Source organism: Malaclemys terrapin, chromosome 1 (genome assembly GCF_027887155.1).
Source record: "Malaclemys terrapin pileata isolate rMalTer1 chromosome 1, rMalTer1.hap1, whole genome shotgun sequence".
NCBI classification, from domain to species: domain Eukaryota; kingdom Metazoa; phylum Chordata; order Testudines; family Emydidae; genus Malaclemys; species Malaclemys terrapin.
The window spans coordinates 274,265,426-274,286,187 of NC_071505.1; positions in this window are offsets into that span (position 1 = coordinate 274,265,426).

A 20,762-nucleotide genomic window follows, 5' to 3' on the forward strand; every position below is an offset into this window, starting at 1 on the left:
ATGTCTCATGTTATCAGGGACACTTTTAAAGATTGCTTGAAAGCTTTGCCTAGTGCTAAATACAGGCCTTTTCTCAGTGGGTCAGCTCAGTATAGACACATAACACAACTTTCCAGCTGCATCTGAAAGCAATGCATGGTGCTAGTTTTGGTCATTAAGATCCTACATGGGTTAGGGTATGGATGTCAAAGACAATGACTATCCCAAAATCTCTACCAAAGCCATACAAAATTTTTCAGGTGATCTTTGGATTGTAATATGTGCACTCATGAGAGGGGTGTATGTGAATAAATAGTATTACAAGCTTTTATAAGGGATTACAATAATGAAAAATTAATTTGGGGAAGTATCACATCATCCATAAAGTTCAAATAATAACAGTGATATAATACTGGACAGTAATTTTATTTATAAAGTGCGACCACTGAAGTGCTTGGGAGACTGAGTAAGCAATTCCAGTTACAATGCTGTTAAATCCTGGCACTATCAAAACAGAATCTTTGAAAAGCTAAATAATGTGGCTTCAACAAAAAAGAGTGGGATGCTGCACAGGAACGGACAGTAATTAAAACTGAAAATACCACTGGGAAAACAAAGTGTTTTTAGATGATTTTTTTGAAAGTGAGGAAAGCTGAACTTAGATATCCAGGGAGGGTGAGTTTCATGCCCTAGGAGCTACCACAACCAAAGTATGATTACCTGTTGACCTAAAGTTACATTATACGTCAGGGCACAGCTACAAATCAGGGTGACGTGATGGTCTTGCATATAGCCAAGGCCTACACCATTAAGAGTTCTAATGGCACAATGAATCAGTCCTTCACTTGATAGGCAGCCAGCATAAAGAATCCACAGGAGGCAGCATGGTCATGGGTGTTCAAATATGAGAGCAGGCACGTTACTGTGGTTGGTATTATGGATAGCTGTAAGCAGCAAAGGAACTCTGCTGTCAGTTCTACTAAAAGGGAAACACAGTAGTTGAATCTTGTGGTCATGAGGGCATGTGGTATTTTTGCAGGAAAAATAAAGGTGCCGCCTGCACATAATATGTAGTGCTTTCCAGTAATATTTTCATGCTAATTCCAACAAGTGAGTTTTTACTGAAAATCTGTAACCAGGCACAACACCTGGCTTTTTAACCTATGTTGTTTATTAACATGATGCTCAATAATCTTGGACAGAGAGAGAGAGAGAGAGATAATTTGTACTGACAAGGGATGGCTTCCTGAGGAGGGGTGCAGACCTCAACATGTCTGAGGATGGTCACTCCCTCTGCCCCATGAAAATCAAAGCATGGATTATGTTTGTCAATAAAGGCACCTCTGGCTTTATGCATACATGGTGGGCAAGGTTCATTATCATAGGTAGCCAGTGGACCCAGACAACCATGGCCATTCAAGGAATCCAGAAAACCATGGACATTTTCATCAATGCAAGACACCACATATTCTACCAGAGGTGGACAGTCAACAGGAGTTCAAGTTTCTCACATTCCTATGGCATACAAAGATAACCAGTGAACCTCTGAATCTTATATATGAAGACCTTTGTGAGATCATTTGAAAAAAAACTGCTAATGGAGCAAGGCAATGTGGATTAATCAGACTATTTTTCTGCCTGAGGATATTCAGACTGTTCTCTGTGATATTTTTTGTACACATGCATAAAATCCTTATACAGATAAGGACAAGATGCCTGGTAACTCTGCCTCCATCTTTTCTCAAATATCTGAGCTGCTTCCACTCATAAAATCCTCAGTAAATTATGATAGGGTCTGTGCACAGAAAACAACCAGTGCACTGTGAAGAGACAGAAAAGATATCCTCTAACAGCTGATAATATCACTTATGAAATGATCATCTCTCTGGCCAGATACAGAACCTGACTATTACTGAGCACAGGTTTGGAGACTGCAGAAAACCAAGACCTCCAAAGCCTCATAAAACATGGGAGTCAAGGATTTGCTGGACTAAGTATTCTTGTTACTCTTGGTAAGCTACGGGTGGTGGTGGTGGGTTGGAGAAAGCTGGGAATAGGTTCTCTGTGGAGGGCTTGAGGAGAGAGACATGGAATACCAGATGATTCTTCAATAACTCAGGTAGTTGCAACTTGAACATTACCGGGGTGATTTTTCCAAGGGTTGGAAATGGGCCAAGTTGGTGATCCAATTTGGCTTATGGATAGGGTGATTTCTGGTTCCAAGTTAACAGCAAGACCTTCTCCCCTTGGTGAGGTCAAGGATGGTCTGGCAGCTCTGGTTGGCATGGTGCTTATATGCTTCCTTAATGGTCCATAAATGTTCCCTGAGTTCTTGTTGCAGTTGGTGCAGATCTACCACTACAAGTACCGGGGAACCTGTGGGCATGGTTGGCTGAAATATAAACCATAGTTTGCATAGAATGTGTGGAGGCAGGAGTTGCATTATTGTATGATAAACTCCGTGTAGGGTAGCAGAGAGACCCAATCGTCTTGAAGGTAGCCCAGGAAGCATTGGAGATAATGCTAAAGAGTCTCATTGACCTGTTCTATCTGCCTGTTAGTCTAAGGGTGACACGTCAATGAGATAAGGGGGTCTATGTCAAAAAGTTTTAAAAATTCACACCAAAAGCAAGAGATGAACTGTGGGCATTGATCTGACTCAATACCAGTCAGCAATCTGTGGAACTGGAACACAGTTTCCAAAAAGAGGTGCGCTGTTTCCTGGGAGGTAGGAACCGTGCAGCGGGAAATGAAATGCACCATCTTTGGTCAAGAGGTTGATCATAACTAGCATCAATGAGAGCAGGGCAGCTCCATGGTGAAATCTAGAGACACAGTGGGCCAAGTCTGGGTCAGGATGGGCAAGGGTTGGAGTAGACCCTTGGATGGATTCTTGATTCAAGCACAAAGGCCACAAGATTTTGTGTACTTCTTGACTTAAGAGCTTAGGCCTGGCCACCAAAATTTCTGCATTCCTTGTAGTAGAGGATCCTGTCCTGTAGCCAGAACTCTGAGTTGGGCTGCGTGTCCACATTATCCATGGTCTGATGGATCTGAGTGTTGAACAAATCATGAGCAGTAGGGACTGGATGGAGGACATCAGGCTTCTGTCCACTATTCCATTTAAAAAGTTGGGTGATCTGAGGACTGTGGAAAGTGGTTCTTTCCCCAGGCTCGACATATTGATCATTTCAGGACAACTCATCTGCCTTTCCATTCCTGGCCCCTGGATGGTAGGTTACCACAAAGTTGTGTTGGCTAAAAAAGAGGGACCCATGGATCTGGTGCTGATTGAGATGTCTGGCCACATGGAGATACTCTGTGTTCTTGTGGTCTGCAAGGACCTGAACCGTGAACCTGGCTCTTTCAAGGATAAGATGCCATTCTTCAAACACTGTCTTGATTGCTTACAGTTTTATATCCCAGATGTTTCCACCAGAGTTAATTTATGCCTAACAATGGGCCAAGTGAATTCAAAGCAAAGTCTCTCTCATCACCTTCTTTCAGCAGTCTTACTGGCTGAATTTCTTTCAGCCAGGTTCCCTCCCCAAGTACAATGCTGCTTCCTTTGTTCTTCAGGTGTTGTGGATGCTGGGGGTAGGGAGAGATGATTTGTGGCATCTGCTCTTCCTTCTTACTGTTCTTGCTCTTCTTTGAGAAGCATCTTCAGCTGAGGTTCAGGAGATAGAAAGTCTGTGTGGATGGGAACCCCAAGCTGTTTCTTTGTCAAGATGTAGATTTTTTTTGCCCACACCTTCTTTTCTGCCAAAGAGTGGCCACTTAACCAGTGGCCATTTGATTTTGTTAACACCTGGCTGAGGTGTCAGCTTGCCTTTTGACTCTGGGAAACTTGTTTGTGGCCGTTCCCCAGACTTGGAACATGTCTTAGTAATATCATACAGCGGAATCTTATAACTTTACATACATTGTTGCCATAGATACTTTACCACGACAATAATGAACAGCAAATTATGAGTCTTCAAATGATACTTCACTAGGCATACTTTGTACAAAATGTATCATAATCCTGTGAAAGGGGTGAACACAGGGGTACAGATCATCACAGGGAGTCTGTTGTTGTTGCAGTAACACTGCCCCCCAAAGTTTTATGCATCAGATTCTACTGTAAATGGCCAGGTAGGGTGAGGATAGGCACAGTGGTTGTAGAAAGAGATTTGAGCCTCCAGTGACCAGATGAATCAGGCATCCTTGTGCAGGAATGCTGTCAGATTGGAAACCCCCTTGATAAAATGCAGGTAAAAGTTGGCAAAGCCCAGGAATCACTGTACCCCTTGCAAGTCTTTTGGAGCCAACCATTCACTGATGGCAGCCACCTTGTGCTGATCCATCATTAGCCCCACAGGGGAAATAATATATCCAAGGAACTCTATCATGTTCTGATCAAATTCACACTTGAGTTACACATAAAGGTGGTTTTGGAAGAGTCTTTCCAAGATGCAGCATGGATATTGGTTGTGAAGGGCCTGGTTTTTGGAAAAAATGAGGATATTGTCAAGATATATAACAACAAATTGATCCAGCATGACTCTAAGGATATAATTAAGAAAATGTTGGAATGTCACTGGAGCATTGCACAGCCTGAAAGACATCACTGGGTACTCAAAATGCCTGTGTTAGATGCAGAATGCAGTCTTTCACTCATCCCCTTTTCAAATCTGGACCAGGTTATAGGCCCCATGGAGGTCCAGCCTTGTGAAGATCTTGGCAGAGCAAAGTCTCTCAAAGACCTCGTTGATGGGGGGTAAGGGGTATTCATTCAGATTGTTACCTTCTTTAAAGCCTGACAATCCACACAAGAGGGCAGGGAGCCATTTTTCTTAGACATGAAGAAAATTGGGGTCCCTGCTAGGGATTCGAAGGGATGGAGGAGCCCAATGGTGTCGGAACAGGGGGAATCAGGGATCCATGGCCCTCCCACTTTTTGCTACGGCGAAGGACCTTGTCCCCTTCCCCTCCTCTTCCCCCTGAGGCCCCACCCCATGGCCAGGCTAGCAGCTGGTGGAGCCCGGACAGGGAGCCTGGGCAGTTGTGGGAACCGTGTGGCCCCTCCACCTCCCCGCAGTACAGGAGGTCCAGAAGCAACCCCCAACCTGTGACACCACACACTGGTTTCCCCACCCAAGGTACATGGAGGTGGAGGGTCCATGCTGGCTCCCCACAGCTTCCCGCGTGGCTGTTACCCGGACCTGGCTCCAGGTGAGGGGCAGGGCCTCGGAGCCAGAGCCTGTCCATGGTAAGAGTCATGCGGGCAGCTGTGGGGATCTCCACCTGCCTGTGGTGCGAGGGGCTCGAGAGCTGTGTCCCCACCCCCTGGGCCTCCGCAGCTTCCCACAGCTGCCTGCATGGCTCTTACCATGGCTGGACTGTGGCTCCGAGATCCCGCCCCCTGGCCGGAGCTGGGTTGGGGTAAGAGCCACATGGGCAATGGTGGGAAGCCTGGGTCCTTCCACATGCCCCAGGTGGGAGGGGGTGGGCTCCCCAGCCCCACTCCAGCTTCCGGCTTGGCTGGGGGCAGGGCCTTGGGGGAAGAGGAGGGGCAGGGGCTCAGGGGATTCGGGGCCCTGGCCCCCCACTCTTGGGAATGTTCTGTCACCAATGAATTAGCCCCTTTTCAAGGTTATCTTAGAGGAAGTCTCAGAAAGCCTATAGCTCAGGTTCCGAGAAAGAGTAGATACACCTGAAGGGAACCTCTGCACTTAGCTGGGGATTGAGGGGCAGTCATAACAACAATGAGGCAGTACAAAATCAGCCTTCTTTTTATCAAAAACATCAGAGAAGTCTTGGTACGTCACTGGTACTGCCAGAGCTGCTAGGGAGGCCATAGGAAATAACAAGGGTGCCCTGCTGGCATAAGCACCGAGCAGCCAGTGACATGCTGCTGCTGCTTAGCTTAAAAGCAGGCCTGCTGTCTCTTCTTAGCCAGCCAGGTGGTTCTGCTGTAGTTCAGCTGCGTGTATTAGTCTGGCTAGAGACTGAGCTAATAGTCCCAGGCTCAGCTGCAGACCCACATTCTTGACACTGGCTGAGTACCATAACCACTGGGCTAAAGGTTATAAGGGAGGTCCTCCTCATCCCCCTAGCCCCACACTGCTTTGTGGGGAGTGAGGCAGCCTTTGAGCATGCTTACCAGATTGGGCCCCACATGCGACTTAGGCAGAGGAACACCCATCTTCCCCCAGTTCATGCATTGCACTGGGGCTTAGACGTCCAGGCACTTGGAGGGAAGCAGCACTGCTCGTGCTCAGAGGCACACACATAGGCACCTAGGTAAAGTTTACTACAAAAACATAGGTGTCGAGAAAGTTTAGGTCCCTACAGGATTAGGTGGCAGCAAATGGGAGTTTTGTGGATTATGGTGACATTTAAAAATGGGACTTAGACTGTTTGTGGATTCCACCCTTAGTCTCTCTCAGCCTAAATTCCCCATTGGTGAAAGGATAATAACATTTCCCTTTCTCACATGGTGGTTTGAGGAAAGCATGTTAAAGATTCTGAGTAGCTACAGTGCTGGGGGTCATATAAGTTCTTAACATAGACAAAATCTAGCACACTTTATTTATACTTAGGCTAGGTCTACACTACGGGAGGGGTTGACCTAAGATATGCAACTTTAGCTACGCGAATAGCTTAGCTGAAGTGGCGTATTTTAGGTCGACTTACCTGGCTGTGAGGACGGCGGCGAGTCGACCGCTGCCGTGCCACCGTCGACTCCGCTTCCACCTCTTGCCGCGGTGGATTTCCGGAGTCGACGGAAGAGCCATCGGGGATCGATTTTATCGTGTCTTCACTAGACGCGATAAGTCGATCCCCAATAGATCGATTGCTACCCGCCGATTCCGCGGGTAGTGAAGACATGCCCTTAGTGTTCTGTGTGTAGTTCCAGATCCCTCTATAGAGAGCTGGAATACTTTAGTAGTACTATAGCACAGTGGCCCTGAGTTCAGGACAGCACTTGAGCACATAAGAACATAAGAACAGCCATACTGGGTCAGACCAAATGTCCATCTAGCCCAATATCCTGTCTTCCAACAATGGCCAAGGCCAGGTGCCCCAAAGGGAATGAAAAGAACAGGTTATCATCAAGTGATCCATTCCCTATCGCCCATTCCCAGCTTCTGGCAAACAGAGGTTAGGGACACCATCCCTGCCCATCCTGGCTAATAGCCATTGATGGACCTATCCTTCATGAATTTATCTAGTTCTTTTTTTAACCCTGTTATAGTCTTGGCCTTCACAACATCCTCTGGCAAGGAGTTCCACAGGTTGACTGTGCATTGTGTGAAAAAATACTTCCTTTTGTTTATTTTAAACCTTTTGCCTATTAATTTCATTTGGTGACCCCTAGTTCTTGTGTTACAAGAAGAAGTAAATCACACTTCCTTATTTACTTTCTCCACACCAGTTATGATTTTATAGACCTCTATTATATCCCCCCTTAATCATCTCTGTTCCAAGCTGAAAAGTCCCAGTCTTATTAATCTCTCCTCATATGGCAGCTGTTCCATACCCCTAATCATTTTTGTTGCCCTTTTCTGAACCTTTTCCAATTCCAATATATCTTTTTTGAGATGGGGCGACTACATCTGCAAGCAGTATTCAAGATGTGGGCATACCATGGATTTATATAGAGGCAATATGATATTTTCTGTCTTATCTATCCCTTTCTTAATGATTCCCAACGTTCTGTTCATGTTTTTGACTGATGTTGCACATTGAGTGGATGTTTTCAGAGAAGATTAAGTACAAGATTAAATCCCATTCAAATCACCCTGCTATCCAGAATCAGAGCATTGGCATTTAGCTCTTTTCACCACCAGCATTAACTTCTAAATCCTCAGAACAACTCGCTGTGGTTAGAATTACCTTTTTTGTGGCTAGGGAAACAGCGACACAGAGAAATTCACTGATTTGTCTAAGAAAGCACATGGCGAGTCACTGGCAGAGGTGTGAACCAGGATTAAAACACAGGCATTACTTGGTTTCAGTGCCCTACTCAGGCCATCAGACAACACTGATGCATTGCAGCATAAGCAGTGTGGTGAAACAGCAGCATAACCAAGACAATTGGCCAGAGGCTGAGAAAAGCACCAAGGGGGTATGCCAGGCAGCGTTCCCTAAAATTATTTAGTTACTTACTTTAAACAAGCCTGAGCCTACACAGCCTAAGGTTTTGGACAAATTATTTTCATTTTACAGTATTTAAAATTGTAGAAAAATTTCACAAAATCGGTAACAATTTTCTGCTTTACTCCTCAAATGTTGCTCATTAAACATGTTTAATCACTTTTAACCTCAACACTCATTGATAGTTCAAGAATAGTATTCCAGCTATAATTCTGTGTGGGTAAATCTCTCCATAGAATTGAACTTTGTATAGACAACATGCACACACAGGAGTAGGAGAGAGGGCGATAAAGCTAGGGTGAAATCCTTGCATTGAAGTCAATGGGAGTTCTGCCATTGACTTCAATGGGGCTGGGATTTCATCTCTATTTTTCTCCCTACTCTATTATTCTTTCCCGGCCCTGGAACTTTGCCTAGCCATTATTTAGGAACATAGAAATTGCCATACTGGATCTGACCCAAGGTCCATCTAATCTAGTTGCCTGTCTCTGACTACTGCCAGTACCAGATACTTCAGAGGAAAGTATAAGAATCCTGCAGTAGGCAGATGTCAAATAATATGTGTCACACTGTCTGGAGTGTTGTGAACTCCTGGATCACTCTGCAGAGTTACAGATATTTCCCTCAGGCTCTCCAGTCTTCCTTGCCACCCAGGCAAGCTGGACTTAGTGATAAATGGTCACTTACACCAAAAATTGCAAAATATTCAAGTTGTTTCCAGTCCCAAGAGACCAGTCACTCACCCCAGAGCAGATGGTACCCTAGATCTTACACCAAAGACAACACCAGTAGCCATCTTGTAATAAACTATCTAAAGGTTTATTAACTAGGAAAAAGAAATGAGAGAGTTATTTACAGGTTAAAACATGCAAACATATATATACAAATAAGTTACCATCTATGGTTCCTCAAGGTGACAGAGATGTGGTAATCTCTCTGTTCAAAATGACAGGTTTCAGAGTAGCAGCCGTGTTAGTCTATATCCGCAAAAAGAACAGGAGTACTTGTGGCACCTTAGAGACTAACAAATTTATTAGAGCATAAGCTTTCATGGACTACAGCCCACTTCTTCGGATGAGTGGACTGTACTCCACGAAAGCTTATGCTCTAATAAATTTGTTAGTCTCTAAGGTGCCACAAGTACTCCTGTTCTGTTCAAAATGTCTTTCAAGTGGATCCAGGCTGATCCTGGGATCTTTGATTTCGTTTAGTGTCTCTGGCCCTGTGAGAGTTCAAACAACAAAGAGATAATCATTTCTTCTTGACCTTCCCCCAGAGTTCAAACTGATGGGATGAGGGCGCCTACACATAACTTCTTCATGGGTGGATGGGGCAATCAACAAAGCTTTTTGTCCTAGATGGCCTATTAAGTCTTGGTAGTCATTCTTAATGGGTGGGCATAGCCACTCTTCCTGTCTGAGTTCAGAGCAGGCATTTTTACAATTATAAAACAAATGTCTATTTTACCTTGTAGCATGGAATACAGACATACAAGTGAGTTTAATGCATGCAACAATTTACAAGCATTTCATAGAGTCTAAACCAGGGGAGGGCAAGCTCTGGCCCATCAGGTCTTTCAATCCGGCCCACGGGATTGCCAGCCCCATGGCACTGCGGGGCTAAGACAGGCTCCCTGCCTGCCCTGGCCCCGCGCCGCTCCCGCAAGCGGCTGGCACCACATCCCTGCAGCCCCTGGGAGAAGGTGGCAGCAGAGAGCTCTGTGCACTGCCCTCGCCTGCAGGCACTGCTCCCCGTAGCTCCTATTGTCAGGGAATGGGAAAATGCAGCTAATGGGCACTTTGGGGGTGGTATCCCCAGGCAAGGGCAGCATGTGGCAGAGCCGCCTGCCCTGCCCCACCCCACCCCACCCCCAGGAGCCACTGCTGGACATGCTGGCTGCTTCTGGGAGTGGCGCAACGTGGGGCCATGGCAGGTAGGGAGCCTGCCTTAGCCCCGCTGTGCGCCACTGCCACTCCAGAGCCACTCGAGGTAAGTGGCGCTGAGCCAGAGCCCACACCTCAAACCCCTCCTGCACCCTGCACCCCAACCCCCTGCCCTGAGTCCCCTAACCCCCTGCCTTGAGCCCCCTGCTGCACCCCTCCTCACCCCAACCTCCTGCCCTGAGCCCTCTCTTATAGATTCATAGATTCATAGATTATAGGACTGGAAGGGACCTCGAGAGGTCATCGAGTCCAGTCCCCTGCCCGCATGGCAGGACCAAATACTGTCTAGACCATCCCTGATAGACATTTATCTAACCTACTCTTAAATATCTCCAGAGACGGAGATTCCACAACCTCCCTAGGCAATTTGTTCCAGTGTTTAACCACCCTGACAGTTAGGAACTTTTTCCTAATGTCCAACCTAGACCTCCCTTGCTGCAGTTTAAACCCATTGTTTTTTTTGTTTTGTTTTTTTTCTTAAAAAGAAGGCTTTTAATTAAAGAAAGAAAGGTAAAAATCATCTCTGTAAAATCAGAATGGAAAATAACTTTACAGGGTAATTAGATTCAAAGAGCCCAGACGAACCCCCTCTAGCCTTAGGTTCTAAGTTACAGCAAACAGAGGTAAACCCTCTAGCAAAAGGAACATTTACAAGTTGAGAAAACAAAGGTAAAACTAACACACCTTGCCTGGCTGTTACTTACAAGTTTGAAATATGAGAGACTTGTTCAGAAAGATTTGGAGAGCCTGGATTGATGTCTGGTCCCTCTTAGTCAAAAGAGCGAACAACCCCCAAAACAAAGAGCACAAACAAAAGCCTTCCCCCCACCAAGATTTGAAAGTATCTTGTTCCCGTATTTCAGAGTAGCAGCCGTGTTAGTCTGTATCCGCAAACTAACACGGCTGCTTGCACCCCAACCTCCTGCCATGAGCCCCCAACCCCTTGCCCTAAGCCCCTTCCTGCACACCGCACCCCCTCCCACACCCTGCACTCCCTCCCGCACCTCAATCCCCTGCCCCAGCCCTACATTCATGGCCCTGCATACAATTTCCCCACCCAGATCTGGCCCTCGGGCCAAAAAGTTTGCCCACTCCTGGTCTAAACACTAAATACATTCTTATAATATTAATATCTATTTTGAACAAAACTAACATACAAGTGAGTTAATTTGGTTTCCAGCTATGAGTTTGTCAATTCTCAGTTACTGCCTACTGCCTTGGCCAGAGCTGACACTTGGTTTACCAGTGTTACTGTCTGCCCCCCACATAGGTCTCTTCCTAGTCGCTAACAATTAGATATTGATTTAAGCCTGAAGCACAAGGTTGAATATCCCTTTAATAATTTTTGCCATAATTAATTATGATAACTCTGGAGATTCTGGATACCCATACAGTATAAATACCCAATCCCTTTTTGAATCTTTAAAATTTTGTTCTCATCAACTTCCTGTGGCAATGAGTTCCACAATTTAATCATATGTTGTGTGAAAAAGTATTTATTTTATTAGTTTTTAATATCCCACCTTTCAATTTCATTGTTCTTGCATCCCCTCTTAATCCTCTTCTTTCTAAGGTACATGATTTCTCTTTGTTATTGCTAATCCAGTTTTCTCTGGTCAACCCACAAGTTATCACAACATGTGGTGTACCTCATAAATTCCCCAGTAGCAACTATGTGGGTGAAAGCAGAAATCACTATGCTCTCAAATGAACTCACACAGGAAAATGATAAAAGACAAAAACATCATATCATCTGCGGGTGAACACTTTTCACAGAACAATCACTATATCTGACCGATCAGTACACATCCTCAAAGGAAACCTGCACAACACTTTCAAAAGATGAGTCTGGGAGCTTAAATTCATAACTTTGCTAGACACTAAAACTCATGGACTGAATAAAGACACTGGATTAATGGCTTATTACAACAATCGCTAACCCAATAACAACCCTCCTCTCGCCCCTGCTGCTTTCTCCCCCTGCTCTTTCCTTTCCTCCTTATAACTGGAGGCATGGGGGTTGGGTAATGGAAGCTGGGGGAAGCTAAGCCTCTCCAAACCTTCGCTAATGCTCCCTGCCACAGCCCCGGGGCTGGGCCATGGTGGGGCTTAGAGCTCCTCTGGATGGCCCAGGCTCAGGGCTTGGCCCTGGTTGGCTGGCCAGGGCTCGGGGCTCCTCTGGACTGTTCCAGGCGCTGGCAGGCCGGCCAAGATTCATGGCTGCTCTGGGTGCTGGCTGGGGTTCAGGGCTGCACCGGTGGTCTGGCTGACGAGAGCAGGACGGTGGAAGCAGCGGAGTGGGGGGTGGGGCCTCAGGCAGAAGAGGCAGTGCAGGGGGATAGCCTCCCCAAATGGGAGGTGCAGTGCTGCCCATGACTGAAGAGATGTTAATAGACCATTTCACCTTGAATGGTCCCTTGAAATATATGCTAAGTACTCATGCTAAATGATCTGTTCAAACCTAGTATTTAGTGATGACACTCTTCATTAGTTTTTCAGACCTGAAGAGGAGATCTGTGTAAACTTGAAAACTTGTCTTTCTCACCAATAGAAGTTGGTCCAATAAAAGATATTACCTCACCCACCTTTTCTCTCTAATAAACAAATTAAACATTTTAAATAGGTCTTCTCTGTTTGCTTATGGGTTTTTTTAGACTATGTTTATGCCAGAAGCCCCCTTCCAAATGGAAGAAACTCTTGCATTAGATTTTAATAACGTTGACATGTTTGTGGAGATATGGTGTTAAGAAAGCATATGGTATGCAATATGTTAGGAGCATGGTGATGATGGAAGTGCATACATTGTGAAAGATTCACAAATCTGGAAAATACAGATGTCTGACTTTTGGTAAATATTTGTTACATTCAACTTATTGCATAGGAAACAGTTTTTTAAAAAGCAAATAGATGAATTTAGAATGTTTAGCCCTCTGGCTGCCATAAATACTTTCTTCCACATTCATTTGGCTGGCAATGTAGAAAAATCCTGGTTAATATGACTGATACCTTTTTCTCCTTTTAAAACCTTACATAATTTTTGTGATATTAGAATAAGTATCATGAGTATATAGGACCTGATTCAACAAAGCAGTGAAGAGTGTACATAACTTTAAGTATGTAAACAATCCCATCCCTGATCAGTAATAAAGTCAGTGTTACTTATGCATGTGCTTAAGTGCTTTCCTGAATCAGGGTCACAGAGAATCAAACTTGCCTAATAAACTCAATTGCTTTTTTTGTTGTTGCTAGCATTGAAAAATTAGAATTAAACAATATATATGTTTGAGTTTTAATGAAATACTTAATACTATCTCTCATGAAATCTTGCTCTCAAAGCTAATTGAAGTTGGCTGGGATCTGACACTGTGAATTGAAAAATGATTGGAAGATCATAAACAAAAGATAATGATAAACAGAAATGTATTGCTTTGGAATTGTGTAATAGAGTCCATGGAGACTGGTGTTCAACCCATTGTAGTTAACATCTGCATTAATGGTACAGGAGAGTGGAGATAAAGAGTCTGTTCCTGAAGTTTGCAGAAGATGCTAAATTTCAAATACTAGTGCAGAGAGAAAATAATACAAAGGGATCCAGAGAGGTCATAAATATGGGAAGAAAATGACAAAATGAAATTCAACTTCAAAAAAATGCAAGCTTAATATATGAGGAGGAAAGTAATCCAAACACACAAATGTTAGGGGAAGGAGGTAAATCATGTTCTACTTTGCCTGAGGAATCAGTCAGTATGAGTGAAGACTGGATTGCTCTACAAACCAAATTCTGTTTTCAATGGCACACATGAAACCCTAATAAGATCAACTGGATACAGAATACGTCTTTTGTAGGGATCATTAGATAGCAGAAAGAATAGAAATAAGGCTAATTTAACATCTGCTGTTAGTACTCCATCTCCCTCTTTACTCCCAAAGAAATGAATTTGTTTTGAGTCCTGAAATGCTCCTAGTTATTTACTAATATGGAGTTCAAAAGGTTTCAGAAAGTTGGTCTAGTAGTAGGGAAAATATAATTACTTAAGAACTTTATTATGTCAGAAAGCAAATTGGGAGCAGAAAGTGGTCTAGTACTTATGGCAAAAGGGCTGGAAGATCAGAGACAAGGGCATTCAGCTACTTCCTGAGCCACTTAGACAGTATCTACCTTTTTTTAAAAAAAAACTTCCAACCTCTGCTCCCATCAATTCAGCTCCATCAGTAGCAGCAATAGTAGGAGCACTAGTAGAGACAGAGCTTCAGATGGCTGGTGGTGTTTCAAACACCGGGTTGCTTAATTCCTCTCATAGCTGGTCTACATGAGATGGTGCTTACAATGCCAGCAGATGCTGATGTCTTGTCAATGCCAGTGCTTCCAACATTGTTGCTACCAATGAAACTGGAATGGTGGGAGTAACAGTGAAGATTTTAGCCAAATGTTCCTAATATAAAGAAAGCCTTAGTCACTATGACCTTAGACAAGTCACTTGACCTCTCTGACCTTGATTTAGTCAAGCCAGCTATATTTGAGCTCAGCTTTCATTGGTAAATGCATTAGAAACAAAAAAAGTGAGTGCACAAAGCAAATAATCTCAAGTTATTTTCATTACTGTTGATTAATGATGCGGTGCATCCTTTGAAATGGACTGTCACAGACAGTCATGATAAGGACTTGGTGCATGAAAGGTAAATTATAAATAGACTTGGAAGGATTTAGATTTTTATCTATACATGTCAGTAAATGTCAATTTCACTATGCACACACAAACTGACAAAATATTTCTGTTGATAATTGAAATTTACAGATAGTCAAAGTAAGAAAAATGCTGCTTGAGAACTTAATAGAGTTTGATTTAAGGATATTTACTTTGTATATTTGATATGTAATATTGACAATGTGTGTTTTAACGGTTATAAACTTCAACTTTTTGAATCTCAGGTCTATTGTAATTAAATAAGCATTCTCTGACCCCTCTTATTGTCTCTCTCTCTCCAGGGCCAGCTCCAGCGTTTTTGCTGCCCTGAGCACTTCGGCGGCAACTCTACCGCGCCACTTTATTCTTCGGTGGCAATTTGGTGGCGGGTCCTCCACTCCAAGAGGGGCTGAGGGACCTGCCGCTGAATTGCCGCCGAAGATCCGGATGTGTGGCCCCTTTCCATTGGCCGCTCCAAGCACCTGCTTGGTGCACTGATGCCTGGGGCCAGCCCTGTACCTCTCTCACACACCATTTTGCACAACTGTGAAAATTTAAAATACATTAAAGTTGGAAAAAAATGCTTAAAAATAAAAAATATTATCTGTCAAAATATTTTTTTAAAACTATCTGTCAAGCCTAATTATAAACTAGTCCCAAATGAAAAAAATGTTAGGCCATGGAGAGTAGTAAAAGGGAATAATATTGAAAAAATATGTATTGCTAAGTTTATTGTAATGTATTCTAGCTAATGGAGATAATTAGTCATATCAGCATGGGCCAGGATAAATCTTGACTAAGTTTTTTATTCATAGATTTGCAGCTGAATGTTTCCATTGAGGAAACATCTTATGACTTTGAAGGAAAATATTTGTGTGTGCTGTATGTCAATATTTCAATGGTACGAAATTTTCCACTGGTCCATGGTACATAAAATACTGGTCTAGCTGGAAACGTGTCCAGTACAGTAAAGGAATTGGATTTGTTGTTGTTGTTTTTCTAAAGTCTCATTAATAATATTTTAAAAATATGTAATGAAATGCCTTTTAGGTACCACTGCTATTATTAATCGTGCTATAGTGGGGTTACAACAGAAAATAGTTCACAAGACCATAAGAAATATTGCTTCAATATTAGCTAAGCAAAATCAACAATATGTACCCTAAATGACAGAAAAAAATTGAAAGAAATGACTAAAAACACTTTTACTGTAGAAATTATTTCAGAGATTGGACTGGCAGAATAAAATAACCAAGTTCAGTATTATCTTATCTTGGTTCAAAATGAAAAGCTTTAATCTTAAATGTTATTATTCCTTCCCTTTTCACAAGCAGTAATTCCATCATACAAATTTAAAAAGGAAACGGTAAAAATCTACTAGAAAGAGATGCTGGAATTCTTGGCAATGGATGGTAAAGTGCGTGGAGGGGAAAACAACCTTCCTCTTCCCCCTACACACAGCTCATGCTTCTATATGGACCATTCTGATCCATATAGAACCCTCCCTCCCCCGCTCTAAACTTTTGTGTTGAGTAGGGTTACCATTCGTCCGGATTTACCCGGACATGTCCTCCTTTTGTGTGCTAAAAATAGCGTCCGGGGGGAATTTGTAAAGCACTCACAATGTCCGGGATTTCCCCCTCCCCTGGCAGAGCAGAGCGAGCGGCTGGGAGGGCTGCAGGAAAGTCCCGGGCTGGACTCCGGAGCAGCTTCCTCCTCCCACCCCCCCCTCCCTGCATTCTGAGCCGGCCGGCAGCTCCTCCTCCTGCAGCCCGCTCCGGCAGCCCTGTGCAGGGCCAGGGACCGGGTTTTGTGTTGTGCTGGGGAGCTCAGCCATGTGTCCGGCTGGCACAGAGCCCAACACCCTGTTCTGAGCAGCAGGGTAAGGGGGGGCAGGAGAAGGGACAGGGAGGTTCTGGATGGGGCAGTCAAGAAACGGGTGGGGGCTTTTGGAGGGGAGTGGAGAAAGTTTTGGGCAGTCAGGGTACAGGTAGGGGGTAGGGTCCTGGGGGGCAGTTGGGGGGGGGTCCCAGGAGGGGGCAGTCAGGGGACAAGGAGCGGGGGGTAGGGGGCTGGGAGTTCTGGGGGGGAGCTGTCAGGGGGCAGGAGTGGGGAGAGGGATCGGAGCAGTCAGGGGACAGGGAGCAGAGGGGTTTAGATGGGTTGGGAGTTCTGGGGGGGCTGTCAGGGGGCAGGAGTGTGGAGAGGGATCGGAGCAGTCAGGGGACAGGGAGCAGAGGGGTTTAGATGGGTTGGGAGTTCTGGGGGGGGCTGTCAGGGGGTGGGGAGTGGTTGGATGGGGCGTGGGAGTCCCAGGGGTCTGTCTGGGGGTGGGGGTGTGGATAAGGGTTGGGGCAGTCAGGGGACAAGAGGCAAGGAGGCTTAGATAGGGAGTGGAGTCCCGGGGGGCAGTTAGGGGCAGGGGTCCCAGGAGGGGGCAGTCAGGGGACAAGGAACGGGGGGAGGGTTGGGGGTTCTGGGGGGGCGGGAAGTGGGAGGGGCAGGGGCGGGGCTAGGGCGGGGCTCCTCCCGTCCTCTTTTTTGCTTGTTGAAATATGGTAACCCTAGTGTTGAGTGCAAGGTAAGGTGCCACAGGGTGTATGCATTTTCAGGGACAGTCTCAGGTTTGCTCTTGCCATTCATTCTTTATGTTATTTATTGATCTCAGGCCTGGATTAAGATAAATATAGGGAAAACCACACATGAGAGTTCTCCTGTACCATGGCCTTAGCCCATTGGTGTGGTAGTGGCTGGGTCTCTGTGACTGGGTCTATCAGGACCTCTCTGCCCTCTGCAGGAGGCATCAGTGCCCTCACATCACCTGTTTAAAGAAAACCCAGTCAGGTCTGGTTACTAATGACACTTAGTCCTCCAGAGGCCTAGAAAGGCTAGGAGCGGACACTGGCCAATAGGGAGCCAACAGAGCAGTTAAGAAGGCTTGCCTGCTTCCTCTGAAGGGCAGTGCTGAGTGAGGAGCTTGTCAGTATTAGCCCAGGGCCCTGAATTAAACACTGTGACTGAGAGTTATTTGTTTAAAGACACAGACAGCCAAATCTTGAGTTCGTTTATTGTTAACCATTTAAGACTGATGCCAAGCTCACAGCTCGGGTGGTTCTGCTACAGTCTGGCTTCCACAGTTTTCCTTTACCAGCTGTTACTAGGAGAAGCAGTACTGCACCTCCTGCAGAGCACTGGAACCAGCAGCCCCCCGCCCCATCCCCTTCCTTCTGCAGCTTGGCTTCCCTTTATTGCACCCCTTTCTTGCCTCCCCAGTGACCCCAGAGGAGACAGCAGTCATGGCTGGGGGAGGACTCCCTCTGCCTTCCGCAGCTGCCCAGGGGCCTTCTTCCCCTCTGAACCAATGGTGGTAGTCTTCTTTCCTCCATTCCAGCTGGGAGAGAGGGGGCACCTGGCCTCCCAACCATGGCAACATAGTCCCCCCCCAAATGCCAGGGGCATGGTCTGCTCTGGTGTTTGAGCATGGGGCCAGGCAACTTCCTAACCAGCTCTAGCATCTGTTGTGCCACCTTCAGCCGGAAGCTGTCTGCAGACCCAGCATCAGGATCAACATGGCCATTACACATGAGTCACATTTTTAGGCTTGTCTTCACGACTGTGAGGGCTAGAGACTTACTTGGTTAGTGCTAATAAAAGCAGAGATTCTGACTTCATATGACTCTGGTACCTAGGATTTAATCTGACTCCTACTGGTCTTCTTACAATTCCACAGGCTTCCAGGGTCTGTTTATGCATAGTGGCTTTTTGAAAAAATAAATCACTGGTATTTAGCCATTTGTTTCTGGAACATTATCTTCAGCAAACCATGTAGTGTCCGCCTTGGGATGTAAATCAGGATAAAATAGTACACTACATCACTGCTTGGAAATAATTAGTCAAATGGATGGTGTAATCTCCAACAGGACAATACATCTTTTGTGGGGAAAAAAATATAAAATCCTTCCAGAAATCTTGAAAAAATTCTTACATTGGATTTGTAAAAGTTCCAGCTGTGAGAGGCTGGAACTAGATAGCCCAAAGTCAATGCCTGTGGTTGTGTGATATGTGAGCAGGACAAAGACTCCAGCTGGCTGCTATCAGGGCTACTAGAGGCATTTGGGGCTTATTTACTTGGTAGAACATTTGTCAGAAAAGAGGACATCACTTGTCTGTCCTTTTCTCTGAAACCTGCTTGCTTCTTTAATTTCTCAATGTCTTAATTTTATTATACTGCAGAATTCCTTTCCTAAATGTCTATCCAGAGTGACCATTCTTAAATCAACAGAGTGCTTGTTAAGGCCTATGAAGTATTAGGATGGGAGAAGGGGCTGCATTTTTCTGCCTCCCACTTGTGTTCTCTCAGCAGCCAGAGCCTATTAAGACCCAGAATTACAAGATATTGGAACATTTTTATTAGCTGGTGGAGGGGAGATGGAAATTCAATGATGGTGGGTGTATACTATGTCTTTGCTGGCTCACTGATGTTCAGCACTATTATGTCAGCTTTCAGATTTGGTTTGTGAGTGTTAATGCTAATAGATTGTTTTATCCTAGTGGCACATATCACTAAAAAGATATTTTTTTGTGCACTCATATTGAAATGTCCCTCTTCTCCTAACTGTTGCTAAATTTAATCAGTTTTATGTTTATGGTGGTGACACCAACATATTATTTAATCTGTGTATTAGATGCTATTAATAGACAATTCTTTCCTGGCCAGATCCTTGAGTCTGGCTGAGCTGTACTTGGTGCGGGACCAGGGTAATTGTGTAGTAGCGGTGAGGAGGTGGGTCTCAGTCACCAGAATAATAAAGAGCAGCTTTTAGGCTTCTCTAAGTTATAGCAGTTAGAGTGGTCCCCTAGGGACTGCTCCTCCACATGGGGATGCACTTGGCTCTGTCCAAAGCCCCTCCATAAATACCAGCAAGGGAATCCTCTATATCTGCTCTGTTAGGGTAGCTTTCCTCCCCTTTAAGCTGCCAGAGTAGCAGAAAGGGGACAGAATCTGGCCCTATAACAAGACAACAACTCACCAGTGCAGCACCTCCTGCTGGTTGTCTGGGAATTAGCTCTTTTCCAGCATATGGAGCACCCTCTGCAAGCCAGTTTCTTACCTCCCACTGGCCCTGTGTCCCTCCCAGACCCCAGTACCTCTTTACCTTGGGGTTCTGCCCCCATCAGTACCCCCTTACTCTGGGTTTCCCATCCCAGGGGAACCCCCAACCCTCTAAACCCACCTTGCCTCAGTGGCTACTGCCTGTCATCATCTAGCCCCCTTTCATTGGGGCAAACTGCAGTCTGTAAAGGCCACTCATCATTGGCAAGGGTGCAGGACCTGCTGCCTCTGCCTGTTCCCAGGCTGCACCTCTGTAGCCCTAATACCTTCCTTAGGCCTTGCACAAGGCCTGCAACCTGGCGAGTTGCAAGGCTGGAGATCCCCAGCACTGCTCTACCCCAGGTACCCTTTTCTCTCTCCAGAGGTAGAGAAACTGACTCAGCTCCTGGCTCATAGCCCTTTTATAGGGTCAGCTGTGGCCTGATTGGGAGTGGCCCCAGCTGTGGTTGCTTCCCCAATCAGCCTAGCTTGGCTGCTTTTAACCCCTGTTCCCCAGGAGTGGGGCAGCTGCCCCACTACAGGCCCTGTCAGGGTTCCCTCTCCACTCTGGACACTGGGGTACAGATTTGGGGACCCACATGAAAGATCCCCTAAGCTTATTTCTACCAGCTTACGTTAAAAACTTCCCCAAGGCACAAATTCTTCCTTGTCCTTGGATGGTATCACTGCCACCACCAAGTGAGTTAGACAAAGATTCAGGAAAAGGACCACTTGGAGTTCCTGTTTCCCCAAAATATCTCCCCCAAGCCCCTTCACCCCCTTTCCTGGAGAGGCTTGAGAATAATATACCAACCAAATAGGTAAACAAGGTGAGCACAGACCAGACCCTTGTGTTTTTAGGACACTAAAAACCAATCAGGTTCTTAAAAGCAGAACTTCATTATAAAGAAAAAAAAG